This window comes from Cavia porcellus, unplaced genomic scaffold, assembly GCF_034190915.1.
Source record: "Cavia porcellus strain 051 isolate PalLab524CR breed Dunkin Hartley unplaced genomic scaffold, mCavPor4.1 scaffold_25, whole genome shotgun sequence".
Taxonomy (NCBI): Eukaryota; Metazoa; Chordata; class Mammalia; order Rodentia; family Caviidae; genus Cavia; species Cavia porcellus.
Window position 1 is genome coordinate 42254666 of NW_026947508.1, and position 16939 is coordinate 42271604.

General features: G+C 37.0%; 1 protein-coding gene across 4 annotated transcripts in view; it reads right to left on the reverse strand.

The window, feature by feature from the left end:
- Window positions 1–1102: 1102 nt before the first annotated feature.
- Window positions 1103–16939, reverse strand: part of LOC100713782 (sodium/glucose cotransporter 4) — a 145855-nt gene continuing 130018 nt past the window's right edge. For all 4 annotated transcript variants that reach the window (XR_010043172.1, XR_010043169.1, XR_010043170.1 and 1 more), the window contains one exon: window positions 1103–2816. The gene's annotated coding sequence lies outside the window, so the exon portion shown is untranslated. The remainder of the gene's footprint in view (window positions 2817–16939) is intronic.

Genomic DNA, 16939 nt, shown 5'->3' on the forward strand with positions numbered 1-16939 from the left:
AGAAGTTATACCTGCACACCGTGTTTATCATGACACTATTAACAATAGATAATAAATAGAATCAGTCTAGCGGCCTATAGAAAAAAGGACAGACAATGAAAATGTGTTATTTGTCTACAGCAGAATATTATTAATCCATAAAGATGAAATAGAACTAAATCATACTATGCTTAGGGAAATTAGCCAGACACAGTAAAACAAATACTACATGTAGTCCTTCATGTATGAGAAAAAAACCTGTGTATTTGAATACACAGTGATTATTATGGGTTGGGAAGTATGTAAGGTAAATGGAGGAAGGGCAGGCCTTCTCAGTGCATTATGTATGTGTTGAAATACCATACTAAGCCTTATTAATGCGTGAAATAAAGCATTTAAAAAGAGAATAATATATATTTCAAACCATTATCCTAAAAGCAGGATCATTGTAACACTGATTACTTCACATTTTCCAATGTAGTTCAAAAGTCTAATATATTTAATAAACTACTGATATTTTGGGGCACACAACATATACTGATGAGATATTGTAATGTCAGCAGCTGAGCAGGGGGAGGAAAAAGCAAAGAAGAAGCAGTTTTTTAAAAAAATATATTACTGATGTTAAGTTGGTATAAAATCAGAACAGTGTTATAACTTTAAAATGTTAATTGTAATTCCTTTAGTAACCACAAGTAAAATGTCTGTGCAATATGCAAAAAGGTAAGTGAGAAAGGAATTCAAATATTTTACCACAAAATTCAACTAAAAACAAGACAGGGGTAAAAATCCTGTAGGTTGTATAGAGAATTTTTAAAATGACAGAAGCAAATTTCTCCTTATCAGCACTTTACATTAACGAGATTAAACACCAATCAAAGACAAAGACTGGAGGAACTGATTTAAAAAAACCACACCTGACTATGTGCTGCCTATAAGAAACTCAGTTATAGCACAAAAACAAATAAATTGAAAGTATAAGGAAGGAAAATATATTTCACGAAAATAGTAACTAATAGAGAGCAGTAGTGGTTATAAATATCCAACAAAATAGACTTAAAAATTTAAAAATTTTTCAAGGAACAAAGTTCTTTACATATCTTAAGAAGATTCAACACAGTAAGAATATATAATGATATATAATCTCTTACTACTGACAGATTATCCAAATATATAAAACAAAACTGACAGAATTGAGGCACATAATGGTGGTGGAAACTTCGAAACCTTATTCTCAGTAGTGGCTAGAACAACTGGTCAGAAGATAGTTAAGGAAATGGAGATTTACATGACCTGAAAAACTAAGTCTTTCAGACATTGTACTCAATGATAACACTATACACATTCTCCTCAAGTACACATTGGCCATTTCCAAGGATAGATTGTATCTTAGTACATTTATAAAGAAAGCATGCAAATTGTCTTCCTTGATAACAATACAATGAGTTTAGAAATCAATAAAAGTAAAACTGAAAAATTCAGGAATTTTTGGAAATTAAACAACACACTTAAACAACCAGTGGAACAAGAAAAAAACCACTAAATTTAAAAAATACTAAAGATGAATGAAAATGAAATCACTATATATCAAAATATTTGGACAGAGAGAAACTAGTGGTAAAGGGAAGTTTTGTAGATATAAATGGTTGTGTTAAAAGGAAAGAAATCTGTACACAAGATAGTTAAGATAGTTATACAGCATTTCTTTTTTCATTTTTTACTTATTCTTTATTTTAAAGAGGATAAAACTAAGTAAAATAAGTGATTACCATTTGAATAAATGAATAAAATCAATCAAAACAAGCCTTTGTAAGTTGTACTTACTTAAAAAGAATACGAATTCAGCAATAGTTAACAGTATGCCTCTAGCTGTCCTCAAAATAGCTTCAGATACCCAAAGACTTAGTGAAAATCAAACAAAACACAACAGAATGGAACCAACAAAAGCAAAACAATGAATTCAATAAAGGACTTAAAAGCAAGATAATAATAAATCCCATATGGTTACCACAATATATCTTGCTATCTTTGAAACAGCTGCTCTTTCCCTTGGGCATAATAAAATCAAACAAAACAGGGCTGGGGATTTAGCTCAATGGCATAAGTGCCTGCCTGGCAAGCACAAGGTTGAATTTGATTGCTGGTATGGGGGGGGGGGTTCGAACAGAACAAAACCCAACCAAACAAAACAATGAAAATGATACAGGACTTCAAAACAAGACAATAGGGAACTGACAATGGCTGCCACCCTCAGAAGGAGACCCTCCCACAGCAGATGCCACACTGCTTACAGCCATCCTGTGAATAGATGATCAGATCACTGGCCCTACACCTGCCAGGGCAGTGAAACACTGACAAACCACAAGCATCAAAGTGCATTTCACCGCAATAGCATCACAGCCTTTGTTTCTCTAGGTCAGCTGGTTGCTTACAGGAGTGGGAAGGTGATTGGCTCTTCTTTATTGCAGGTGCACCGGAGGGGCCTGCGGCCTGGCCGTTTCCACTCTGGTGGAAGCCCTCACATGGTGCTGGTTTGCAGGGAGAGCTTGCTTCTTGGTAAGGCCTTGTTCTGTCCCTCCCTCCAACCACATTCCACAAATGCGCTGACTCATGGAGAAAGGCTTGAGTCTGGTTGTCCCCACTGTGGTAACAGCCTGTACATGGTGCTGGTTCACAGAGAGGGCTTACTTCTTGGTGAGGCCGTGTTCTCTCCACCCCCTCAGTGTGCAAATGGCACTGACTCATGACGAAAGGCTTGGGTTTGGCGGTCCCCACTTCAACGGTGGCGCATGCGTGGCACTGGTTCACAGGAGGGCTTGCTTCTTCACCTGGTTTCTCTTAATCGAAAAGGAAGTTTTGTGTTAATATTGTTTAGACAAGATACCATGCCTGTATCTTATACTATGAGTAACTAATATTAAGAGAACATGCAATGTATTAAGTATAGTAACTCTCTTACTAATCTGTTTTGAAACTGTTTTATTTTTATTTTTAAATTTTTTTCTCTCTTAAAGTAAAAATCCCCAGAAATATCAACAGTTATCAGCATGACTTGGTAACTAGACAAAATACTAAAATAAGAATTGCTGGATAAAATTAAGGAAGTGATAAATGAATCAGCCAAAGCCCATATTCATGGATTAGATAATTTAACACATTAAGATGAATACAGAACATAAAATGATCCATTGATTTAAAACAATCCCCACCAAAATTCCATTGATTCTTTTTGCAGAAATAAAAGTCCATTCTACTTTCATATAAAATCTCAAAAAATACAAAAAATAGTACACTAAAAAAAGATACATTTGAAAGATTTGCCCTTCATGATTTGAAAACTTACTACAAGGTTATAGCAAAAGAATATTTTATTGGCACAAAATATGTAGACAGTGGCATAGAAAGTCCAGAATTAAACCCTAACATACATGTTCAAATAATTTTTGACAAGGATGTCAATGAGGGGCAAGGCTGGCTATTGACTATCAACAAATGTTTCTTGGAAAACTATATATCCACATAAGAAGGAGGAGGAGGAGGAGGAGGAGGAAGAAATGGAGAAAGAGGAGGAAGAAAAAGGAAGAAGCAGAAGCAGAAGTTGTGAGACTTTATGTAACACTATAAACAGAAAATCACAAAATGGACCAAAACCTAAGGGTCCGACTCACAACTATAAAATTCTTAGGAACACTGCTATGGTTTGTGTCTGATGTTCCCCTAAAGCCTCAAGTACTCACAGGACTTTTTCACAGGCTGAATCTAGAGTGTGATTCATCCCTAGCACAATTGTGAGATCAAGGGTGCTGGAATTAAGCGTGGATGGTTGCTGGATCCATCCACTCTTTGGACTGACACCACCCTAACCCCAGTGGCTGGATGTAATGAAAGGGACAAAGAGAGGTTTGTCTCTCTAACCTCGCGTAGCTTTTGCTTTTGCTGCAAAACTGTTGCCCTTCTACCATGAGCAGCCCTGCCCGGGAGCCAGTCAATTATGAACTGAAACTTCTGGAAACTGTGAAATGAACAAACCTTTCCCCTTCGGTATTTTGTCTCAGAAATGACAAAATCCTAACTAACACAAGCATATAAAGGTTAAAATTTGCATTGAATTTGGCAATGGTTTCTTTCATATGATATCAAAGGCACATACAACAAAAGATAATATAGGCAAATTGGACTTTTCTTAAAATTTTCATATATGAAAACACATAACCAATGAAATAATAAAGCAGCCCATAGAATGGAAAAATAAATGTATAAATCATGTGCCTGATAAGGTATTGATATTTAGAATATAAGGAGGATTCCTAAAACTCAACAACAAAAAACAATTCTAGTTAAAAATAGGCTAAGGTCAAGAACAAACATTTCTCCAAAAAAATATACAAATGTCCAATGGCACACACCCACAGAGTTTTAAAGTTGCTAATCATTATTAAAATACATCTTGACACAGCGCTCCTAGCACTAAGCACCGAGCACAGAGCACCCGCACCAAACTTTCCCTGGAGCCGGCGCGCTTCTCAAACCAGGGAGACAATATGATGCTTGCACAGGAGTCTGATTTATTTCACTTAGCTTCAAGTGTTGTTCCAAGCTTCCCCTGGGCATGTTGGAAATTGTCTCTTATGTCCTGGACTCCTGGCACTTCTCTGGTAGTGTAGCTCCCTCCTTGGGCAGTGAAGCCCCCAGATTAAGAGAAGGTTGCCGTTCCGGGAGAACATGGCGGACAGACAACAGCAACTACTGAAGGCTCTCTGAAAGGCTCGGCTCAGAGGCCAGAAATGAAGCGGACTAAGGAGATACGAACCAGTAGAGATATGCTCTGCTGACTCAGGAACGAACTGGGCTGAGAGAATCCAACTTAGGATACAGTCCTGGCGCTAAAATAGGAACAGAAAAGACTCGGTGTAGAGGCTCGACCCCGCGCCATTGGAAACCGCGATTTGGGTTTCCCGCCGCCCGGCGGCTGGCTGCCTCCACAGCGGCTCGGCAAGGAGAGACGCACCAAGCTCTGGGAACGGGAGTCTGCGAACGGAGTCGGAAACAGGACGGACAAGGAGGCGTACACGAAATCTGACTGGTGGCGAGGTGAGCGAGAAACTGCCCCCCTACCACAGTTTGACTCCAGCAGAGGTTTTTCTGGGCTCAGGCAGTCCTGTAAGAGCAGGGCGCGGTGGCAACTCCAGCCACACATTCCCCTCTCGGACGGGATTGGTGAAAAGTGCCTGGCCTGGGTGACGCTGCTGGCGGACTCCCTAGGCTGGCCTAACCCAGATCCCAGAGCCTGACGGTGGCCCGGAGGAGCGACTGACCCCCGCGTAGGCTGCCTCCTCTGCAACTCCCTGGTGCGCAGCGGTGGGCGGGAACAATCAGCCAGCGCAATTTGATCAGGCTGTGGCTGACAGGCAGGGAAGCCGGGCCTCCCATGTAAGCTTGCATTTTATAAGGAACAGAAAATATGGGGAAGGGAAGCAACAAAAAAGGCTCCTCGGCCCCCAATCCTGAGAATCAGGCAATAGTGGACACCGCACCAATATACATTAAGCGCCATATAGAGAGCCTCATAGACCAATTCAGGAATGAAGTTATCAATGACCTGAAGCTAGAAGTATGCAGAATAGTTAGAGAAATGCTAAGCACCACCCAGGAAAAAGCAGATGGTGGAATGGAAGAACAGAAAAAGAGGGGAGAATTGCTTGATGGAGAAAACAGAGAAAGCATTGAGTATGTGAAGCAGGTTCAAAGGGACTATCAAGAAATCAAGAAGTCTATCCAAGACTGGCATAACAGCTTGAAAGAAACTAAGGACAGACTATCTGAACTGGAGGGCAGACTTGAAACATGGGAGAATGAAATGAAAAACTTCTTAAAAATAACAAAGAAACAAACAGCAATAATACAAAGACAAGAAGATGATAAGAGGAGCCATAACTTAAGGATTAAGAACATAAAAGAAGAAGTAGGGACACAAACAAGTGAACTACAAAAGCTACTCACAGAAATAATCCAGGAGAATTTTCCTAATTTAGCAAAAGGTAAAGATACTCAGATGTATGAGGCATACAGGACCCCAGCTACCTACAACCCTAACAGAGAAACACCCAGGCATATAATAATAAAAATTCCAGAAATTCAATACAAGAACAGAATATTAAAAGCTGTAAGAGACAAGAAACAGATCACTTACAAGGGAACACCCATCAGAATTACAGCAGATTTCTCTTCACAAACCATCAAATCACGAAGAGCATGGGGAGAAATAATTCAAGCTTTGAAAGATAATAATCTCCAGCCAAGATTGAGATATCCTGCACAACTGTCCCTGGAAATTGATGGAAAAACGAGGTGCTTCCAGGATAAAGAGGAACTGGAGGAATTTGCAACCACCAATTCAACCCTACAGAAAGTATTGCAGGATATTCTAAAAAAAGAAAAATACAAAGAACCCAGAAATAGTGGCGGGGAGGCCACAACGAATGGAGCAGAGAACAAAATGAAGAAGACAAACTGACAGCTACTGACAGAAAAAGAGCTCAACAGAAATGAGACAGAGAAGATTGGATGATAGGAACAGCTTTTTTTGGAGAAAATGACATCTTAATAGGTAATGCTGATTTAGTACCATCTTGTTTTGAAGTCTCATCTAGCTTTTGTTCTTCTGTCTCCAATGGTCTAAACAGGTTGTATCTTATTGGATTTTGTTATGTACGATAGTATAAGCAAAAACCTTTTAAAGACAAGGAGATTATACAGAGACCATTGTTCATTTTCTGTTAGTCGATTCTAAATACTCTATAATGCTGTCATTCTCTTAAATGGTTTTACATTGTTTTGATATACTTAACGCTACAGTATATGAAGTTGTACTCAAGGACTTCAGGGAGGGAGTCAATATGGTAACTATTTTTGGGACAGGATTATCTGGTGGTGAAACACTATTCTGCTTAAATGGTTATGTTTTGATCTGCCCTGTTTTGCTGTTATGCCCTCTTTTTTCTCAATCTCGACTCCATTATTTACTTTTTTATTTTTATCCATTTAATTAAAGGGAAAAATATAGCAGGATATAATATAGTAACCCACTTTGACTCTCTATTATCTCGATTTGAAGCCCTGTATTACTCTCACCATCTTGTTTTTGACTGAGGTTCCTCTATTCTGTTTTGCTTGATAGTATCAGGTTCGAAAGTTTAGGCATCAGCTGAGAAGATAATGAGATTCATTATAACGCCCATTCTCGTTGACTTTTATCTACTTTTGAAGACCTACAATATCTCCAATGTTTTGGTTTTGTCGGTTTTATTCTTTACGGTTTTGTTCAATTGTATTACAACTAATGATATAGGCAATTCTATTAGAAATAGCGGGAGGCATTATGGTAACCATTGTTGATCACCTTGTATTATGTTTTTATATTATCTATTATGTCCACCCTTTTGACTTGACCGATTCTGTTCTGTTATGTCACATTTGGTTTTACTCTCTTCCAAAAAAGCAATAAGAACCGTGGGAGCAATGAAACCCAAAATGTGTAATAGTCACTGTACAAAAGAGAGGAAAAGAAAGTGCTCTAAACTATATAACTGCATGTATATTTAAATGTATAAGATAGAAAATGATATCACAGAGTTATATTGGATCATTGAACAGAACTGTTTGCAGTATCATTGTTGGAATGTCCACTCTACAAGCTTTAATTTTGTGACTTGAACAATTATTTCTAAGATGGCAATATATAATCCATTAACTAGTGATTTCCTACTGCGCATTTTTTTATTCTGTAAATCTGTATAACTTGTACCCCTTCACTGTTTTTTTTTCTTTCTTTTCTTTTCTCCTTAAATAAAAATTAAAAAAAATACATCTCAAAACTACAGTGACATATCATTTTATACCTGTTATTTTACTCCTATTTGGATGGTGAATACACACAAAATAAAATAACTGTGGGAAGTGTGTGGGGAAACTGAAACTCTTGTATGATGTTAGTGAGAATGTGAAAAGGGGTGGCTGCTATGGAAAACAATATAGTGACTCCTTTGAACGCTTAAAATATTACCTTGTAATCCAGAAATTCCTCTGGTGGATCTATAGCCAATTAACTGATAGGAGGGGCTCAATGAGATATTTGTACATTCGTTCATAGCAACATCATCCACAGTAGCTAAAACATGGAAACAACCCTACATTCATTAATGAATGAATGAACCAGCAAAATACTATTTGCATATAATGCATATTATTTAACCCCTTAAAAAGAAGAAAATTTTATTAAATGCAACAACATAGATGACCATGAAGAATATATTAAGTGAAATCAGTTACAGAAGAATGACATAGGAAATACAGGAAATGAGCAGTCAAATGCACACAACAAGGAAATAGAGTCTTGATTACCAGAGCCTAAACGGAAGGAGGAAGGGGGACTTGCTTTGCCACATGGGCAAAGCATAATGCCATAGCACTTCCAGGTAGTGCACAATAACCAACCATTCCCAGTAGTATTCATGTCATATGCCTGCTATCATCACTGCCATTCATTTCACTGTTTTTACTTTAAAAATGAAAAAGGAATAAAAACAATGACACAGAATTTCAAAACAAAATAACAGAGATTAACACTAGCTAATATATTGTGTATTGTTATCTTCAAAATAGTTGTTCAGATTACAAGATACAGGCATGAAAAAATGATCAAACAATTGAACAATGAATCGTTTCACTTTTAGGAAATCTACAATTGTGGAATACATTGTTTTTATTTTTTTTTTTTAACAAACTGTTATCTATTAGATCAATTAAGAAAAAATGAAGTTTTTGCTTTACTTGATTTTCCGAGTACTTATTGTCTCTGCAATAATCTGATCTGTGTCCTTTCCCCTCTCTAATGCACTTGTAATGCTTTTGCAGGATGAGTCAAATGAAATCTCTTACGCTTATTTCGTACAAACTATCTTTATTTCTCCTTCACATTTGATAGACAGTTTTATAGAATTCTGTTACTCTGGTTCTTTTCTCTCAATACTTAAATTGATTCTCTCTTCTTGCTTGTATGGGCCCTAAAAATTTGGATATACAGCAATTTTGTATCTATGCATCCATATAGATGAGCTGAGTTGCTTCCCTCTGGCTTCCAGAATTTTAAATTCAGAGCTGAAGATGCAGCTCTGTGCAGGTCACTTCCTAGCATGCTGGACGTCTTGGGATCAGCCCACAGTGCCATACACGAAAAAGTGTCATCACTTGTAGATTGCAGTTAGGTAGAGTTCTGTTTTGTTCTGTTCTTGTTTGTTCTGTTTTGTTTTCCTTTGGGAATTTATCCTGCTTAGTGTTTGTAGATCCTATGTGTGATGTTTGACGTTAATTTAGGGAAATTCATAGTTTTTATTGCCTTGAATGTTTCTTTCTTCTTCTTCTGATACACACATTGCTATTTTCTCAGGTTTTTGACTGTCTTTTCACAATTTTTTGGTCTTTCTTCTCTTTGCTTTAGTTTCAGATTTTTCTGTTGGTTAAAGGACCGAGGCTCAGGTATTTTTTCCTGAGCTAAGTCTATCTAGTCTACTAATGAAACTGTCAAACATTTCATTTTGGCCACAATATTTTCCATCTATAACATTTCTTCTTTATTCTTTCTTAGAATTTCTGTCTTCTTACTTATCTGCTTTTACATATTGTGTATTTTATTAGATCCTTTAGCATATTAATTGTTAGTTTATTCTTCATCCATAAGTCCAACACCTGAGTCTGCTATGTCTCTTCAAACTATGGTTTCTGTGTTTTAGCAAGGGTTGAAAGGTTTTGAAAGCCAAACATGACTCCTGGGTAAAGGGAAATCTGAAAAGGAAGTGATGTGGTGATAAAATGTGTGGGGGAGAGAAGCATCCTGTGATTCTCTCATTAAGTTTTAGTATTTTAGGAAGCCTGTGCGCTTGGGTAGTGAAACTCATGAGTACTTCTTGTTTTCCATCTTTTGGGTGGGGACTGATTTGTAGCGAGGGGAAGAAAGATCTTTTCTTTCCCCAGGTGAGTTAACTTAAATGGGTTAAGAGAAAATTCTAATAGATTAGTTCTGGTAAAATTTTTCCCCTTGAAGTCAGGGCTTATTTTAAAAGGTATGTATCAAAATGGTTATTTTTCTTTCCCCTTACTGGAAGTACATAGAAATTTTTTCTCAAATTATGAATTTTAACATACAGATAGAAATTATGGAAGTATATAATAAGACAGCCCCTTTTGCTATGCTGGATTTCTCTGGAGATTTTAATGCAGGTTGGTGCACACTGAACTTGCAATAATTCAGTAACACAACAGTAAAAAGTAAAGTAGTCAGAAAGTAAAATACAGGGAAGACTTTAGAACTTGTTTTATGAGACTTGGATAATCTTAATACTAAAACTACACAAATAGAATTGAAAGAAAATAAGAATTCAGACTGGTAGCCCACATGAAGATAGATGGGAAAAGTACAAGCTAAATATTAACTAATTAAATCCAGCACAATATAGAATGATGCTATAGTATGAATAAGTGAATTTGGTCATATTCCACACTTGAAATCAATACATGTAAATATTACTAACATAAGAACTGATTATCAGTTCAGTCGATAAAGAAAAAATTCAATAAATTCAATATTATTTCATGATGAAGTCTCACCATAAACTAGAAACGGAATCATTCTTAACCTAATAGTGACAATAAGAGAAAAAAATTACTGTACATATTTTTAATTTAATTTTATTGGTACAATTTAAATATATACAAAGTGTATATTCATTACAGGGAATTTGTATCTCTACATGATCTATCTTGATTCTTCTTTTATTTTGAACTGGGACAAATTGAAAACTTATTTCCTATGTTGGAGTTCCAGCCTCTAGAAATAAATTTCTATTCTTTAGAAATTACCTGTGGGATTTTGTTGTAGTAGCAGAAAATAGTCTAAGACAACAGAAAAGTTTAGCTCTCAAGAAAGTATTCTAAAATTTATATGTGAATGTAAGACTACACTAGCAAGAACAAATCTAGAAAATAAGAAACATTCAGAGGAATCATAGAACTCAACTCAATTTCAAGACTTATTGTAAAGCTATGATAATCAAAATAATATGGAATTGGCAAAAGATAGACAGATATGTAAATGGACCAGAATGAGTAGACAGAAAATGACCTCCATAAGTCAAGGACTTACCTTTGTGCATTAAAAAAATCCAAGGTAAAAAGAATTGCCTTTTGAAAATGTAATACTGGAAAAACTTAACATTCATATACAAAAAGGAGAAGAATACAAACTTTGTGATATAAAAAGTATCAGAATGAATAATTAACTGTAAATGTATATCTGTAAAAATTTAAGAAGGAAGTATAAAAGAAAACATGCACAAATAGTGGTTAGGTAAAAAGGTCTTAGACATGACACTTAAAGAACTACCCATAATTTTTTTAAAATAGTAAGTTGGACTTTAATAAAATTAAAATCCTGTTATATGGAAGAGACCATGAAAAGAAAGAACAAACTCAAATTTCTAGAAAATGTTTAAGTATTAAAATTCCAAAAAAGGATTTTCAAAACTCCTTAATTCAAGAATAAAAAAAAATAGAAGAAAAAAATAGAAAGAAAAAAGAAAGTCAAAAAATACTTGAATAGAATCCTCATTAAAGAGGATATGTGGGTGCCAAATAAGCATGTGAAAGATATCCAAAATCATTGTGCAAATTAAGACCTGTGTTCATATGAAAAAACTGGGGCATAAGTCAGCAGATTAGAGAATTTAAACAAAGTAGGCAGATTCTTGGAAAAATGCAAACTACCAAAACTGACTCAAGAAGAACCACAAAGTCTGAGTAGATCTACATTAATAGACATTGCGTTTATAGTCAGAAACTTGTCCTGAAGAATGCACTGGAAGTTTTCATTAAACATCTAAAGAAGGATTAAAATCAGTGTTTTACACAATCTCCCCAGAATAGGAAAGAGAGGAACCATTTCTTAGTGTATTCCATGAGAACAGTAGTACCCTTATGCCATTAGGACAGGAGTGTCATGACAAACAAAAGAAACACGGATCAATATCTCTTATGAACACAGATGTTTTTTGGATGTTATTTGTCGCCATCAAAACTCATGTTGACATTTGACTCTTATACATCAATATGGAAAGGTGGTGGGAATTTGAAGAAATGATTTGCCATGAGAACTCTATGCTGAAGAACAGATTAATGTCTCTCCATTCATGATGTTTTCTAAATCCTTCAATACGAGATTTAAAGAAGTGTTACATCTCATGGAAATATATTATTTACCACAAGACTGAGTTCTTCAGGGTAATGCAAGGTTACTCTTAAAATTTGGCTCTCTTCTGGCCACTTTTGAACACATTCCTACCATGTGATGCCATTTGCCAAGAGGCCCTGACCATAGCTGAACAGATATCAGTTGCACACTTTTAGACTTCCAGAACCGTGAGTTAAGTGAATATTTTTTCTTCTTCTTTTTTGTTTCTTATATATTTTTTTTGTCATTTTGTTTTGCTTTTTTTCTTAATAGGGCACTCAGGCTCCAATATTTTGTTACAGCAGCACAAAATAGACTAAAAGAGAGACAGGAAAAGTCTCAAAATGCTAGCAAGCAGATTTAATAACAAATAAAGATCTAGTGAGTATTTAGGTTTCAAATAAGTAACAAAGATTGTAAAACTATTAGACCTACATTACAAAAAACATATTTAGGCAGAGGAGGAGCTGGGCAGATCTGGGGTGCCCTCACTGGCCTCTCTGCGTGTCTGGAGGACTCTGGATTTCTGCGCCCAGACTGCTGGAGTTCCCTCAGGCTTCCAGGTGCAGTGAAGGAGAGAGGTGGGTTTAAGGCTTCCACATCAGCCTCCCCATTCCCGGCTTCATCTGGAGACCTGCTGAGCTCCCGATAGGTGGGCTGGCCCACACTACCAGCCTAGCCCAGCCTGTTTAACTGCCGCGCCTGGCCACAGGTCTGCAGAGGAGGAGCTGGGCGGATCTGGGGTGCCCTCACTGGCCTCTCTGCGTGTCTGGAGGACTCTGGATTTCTGCGCCCAGACTGCTGGAGTTCCCTCAGGCTTCCAGGTGCAGTGAAGGAGAGAGGTGGGTTTAAGGCTTCCACATCAGCCTCCCCATTCCCGGCTTAATTTGGAGACCTGCTGAGCTCCCAATAGGTGGGCTGGCCCACACTACCAGCCTAGCCCAGCCTGTTTAGCTGCCGCCTGGCCACAGGTCTGCAGAGGAGTAGCTGGGCAGATCTGGGGTGCCCTCACTGGCCTCTCTGCGTGTCTGGAGGACTGTGGATATCTCTGCAACCAGGGAGGGTCCACAGGTTCCTGAAGCACTGCGGCCTGTGGTGAGTACCCTAACCCGGCTGCGATTGAAGAACTGTGGAGCTTCCAAGGGGCAGGTGGGTGCACAGTGTCCCTGAGGCCCAGCTTGTCTGGAACTGCGGAGTTCTGAGCAGGCAGAGGAGGGCCACTGGTTCTGTAGGCCTAATGGCTTGGAGTAGCGCAGCGCCAGAGTCCCAGTAGCTCCAAACATAGAAGGGGATTTTCAACAGATCCTGAGGAAGCTTTCAAGTAACACTTGAAACACAGAAATATAGGAAAATGACAAAACGAAAGACCAAATTACAACCTCAAACCTCCAGCCCATCTCAAGAAACCCTAGGAGCGATGTATATAGAAGAAAATATATCCCATCCACCTCATATATCGGACACAATAGCCACTGAAATTGACAAGCAACTCCAGGAAGCTTTAAAGAAATTCAAACTCGAAATAATCTCCCAGATAAAAGAAGAAATGATAAAAGAAATGAAAGAGATTCTAAATATATCTAAAGAAAACACAGATAAAAAATTGGAGGAACTAAACAAAAAGATAGAATCCCTAGATGAGCAATATAAGAAACAAACAGAATACATAATGCAGATGCACAGAGATATACAGGAAATAAAAAACTCCACTGAAAGTTGTAAAAACCGCCTTAATGAAAGTGAAGATAGAATTTCAGACCTTGAAGACAGGATTGCAGCTAGTGAACAGGAAAGGAAAGATCTTTTGAAAATAACAAGGAACCAGGAAACAACAATTCAACAACTGCAAGACGATGCAAAGAAGAATAACATAAGAATGATAGGGATTAATGAAAGAGAGGGAGACAACATGAAGGATGTCAGGAGGATATTTAGAGAAGTAATAGCTGAAAATTTCCCAAGCATGAGATCAGAAACTGACATCAGGATCAGTGAAGCATATAGAACTCCAAACAGTCATAACCAAAATAAAACTACACCCAGACATATAATAGTCACCATCCCAGAAATCCAACACAAGAATAGATTATTAAAAGCTGTCAGAGAGAAAAGACAAATCACTTATAAAGGAAAACCTATCAGAATCACAGCAGACTTCTCAGCACAAACGATAAAGTCAAGAAGAGCATGGAGTGAAGTATTCCAGATCCTAAAGCAAAATGATTTCCAACCAAGACTGATATATCCTGCAAAACTATCATTCAAAATAGATGGTGCAATACGATACTTCCATGACAAAGAACAGCTGAAGAACTTCATGAACACCAAACCAACCCTGCAAAAAATATTGAAAGACAGTTTAGATACACAAAGGAAAAAACCACTAAGCAAAGCAAATAATTAAACAGAACTGAAAGATAAAGATGCAACAGCAGAGAGATAACATTCCTACAATTAACCAGCATTTAACAGTAATAACCATTAATGTAAATGGTCTCAATGCACCAATCAAAAGAAACAGACTAGCAGAATGGATCAAGAAACAAAATCCAACCATATGCTGTTTACAGGAAACCCATCTAACCCAGAAAGATACTCACAGACTGAAAGTCAAAGGATGGAAAACAATTCTCCATGCAGCAGGAATCCAAAAAAAGGCAGGAGTAGCCATTCTGTTTGCAGACAACGTGAACTTTAAACCAACAATGACCATAAAGGACAAAGAAGGTCACTACATACTCCTAAGGGGAAAACTCCAAGAGGAAGAGATAACTATCTTAAATATATACGCACCAAACTCCAGAGCACCCAGTTATATAAAACAATTATTAACAGAAATGAAAACTCAAATTATCAGTAACACAATTGTAACAGGAGACCTTAATACACCACTGACACCAAGGGACAGATCAACCAGACAGAAAATGAGCAAAGAAATAACAGAACTGAATCACACCTGTGAACAAATGGGTTTGATAGACATATACAGAATGTTCCACCCAACAACATCAGAATACACATTCTTCTCAGCAGTACATGGATCATTTTCTAAAATAGACCATATATTAGCTCACAGAACATATTTAAGCAAATGCAAAAGAGTTGAAATCATCCCTTGCATATTATCGGATCATAGCGCTCTGAAATTAGAAATTAATGACAAAGGATACTGCAAAAACTCCGCAAACACATGGAAACTAAATAACACACTCTTGAGTAACCAGTGGGTCACAGAAGAAATTAAAGAAGAAATTAAACAATACCTAAAAGAAAATGAAAATGCAGATACAACTTACCGGAATCTGTGGGATGCAATGAAAGCCGTTCTGAGAGGAAAATTTATTGCACTGAGTTCCCACATCAGGAAAACAGAACGAATACAAGTAAATAACTTGATGCTACACCTCAAACAGCTAGAAAAAGAAGAGCAAGTCAAGCCCAAAGCCAAAAGAAGAGAGGAAATTATAAGAATCAGAGCAGAAATCAATGCAATAGAGACTAAGAAAACAATCCAAAGAATCAACGAATCAAAGAGTTGGTTCTTTGAAAGAATAAATAAAATCGATAAGCCCCTAGCCAACCTTATTAAAAAAAGGAAAGAAAAAGCTCAAATTCATGCAATAAGAAATGAAAAAGGAGAAATCACTACAGACCCAATGGAAATACAGAGGATCATCAACACCTATTTCGAAAACCTCTACTCTCAAAAGTTTGATAACACAGAAGAAATAGACAGATTCTTAGAAGCATATGAAGTACCAAAGCTAGATCAAGAGGATATAAAACTGTTGAATAACCCAATCTCTGCTAATGAAATTGAGAATGTAATTGGGTCCTTGCCCACCAAGAAGAGCCCAGGCCCAGATGGATTCACTGCAGAATTCTACAAGAAATATAAAGAAGACCTAATGCCGACACTCCTCAAACTATTCAATGAAATTGAAAGGGAAGCAATCCTTCCTAAGTCATTCCTGGAAGCAAATATTACTCTAGTACCAAAACCTGAGAAAGACCCAACTATAAAAGAGAACTATAGACCGATCTCCCTAATGAACACAGATGCAAAAATCCTCAATAAAATATTGGCAAATAGGATCCAGCAAATCATCAAGAAGATTATACACCAAGACCAGGTGGGATTCATCCCAGGAATGCAAGGATGGTTCAACATACGCAAATCAATAAATGTAATCCACCATATCAATAAAGCCAAAAATAAGAATCATATGATCATCTCTATAGATGCAGAAAAAGCCTTCGATAAGGTCCAACACTTATTCATGATAAGAACTTTACAGAAAATTGGAATAAATGGTCTTTACCTCAATATAATAAAGGCCATTTATGACAAACCAACAGCCAGCATCATACTAAATGGCCAAAAATTGAAAGCCTTTACTTTAAAATCGGGTACAACACAAGGATGTCCTTTATCACCACTCCTATTTAATATAGTACTGGAAGTACTAGCCAGAGCAATTAGGCAAGAAAGAGAAATAAAAGGGGTAAAGATAGGAAAAGAAGAAGTTAAATTATCATTGTTTGCAGATGACATGATACTCTACATAGAAGACCCCCTAAACTCCATTGAAATACTCTTAGATACAATAAATAAATTCAGTAATGTGGCTGGATACAAAATCAATACTCAGAAATCAATAGCATTCCTATACACGAACA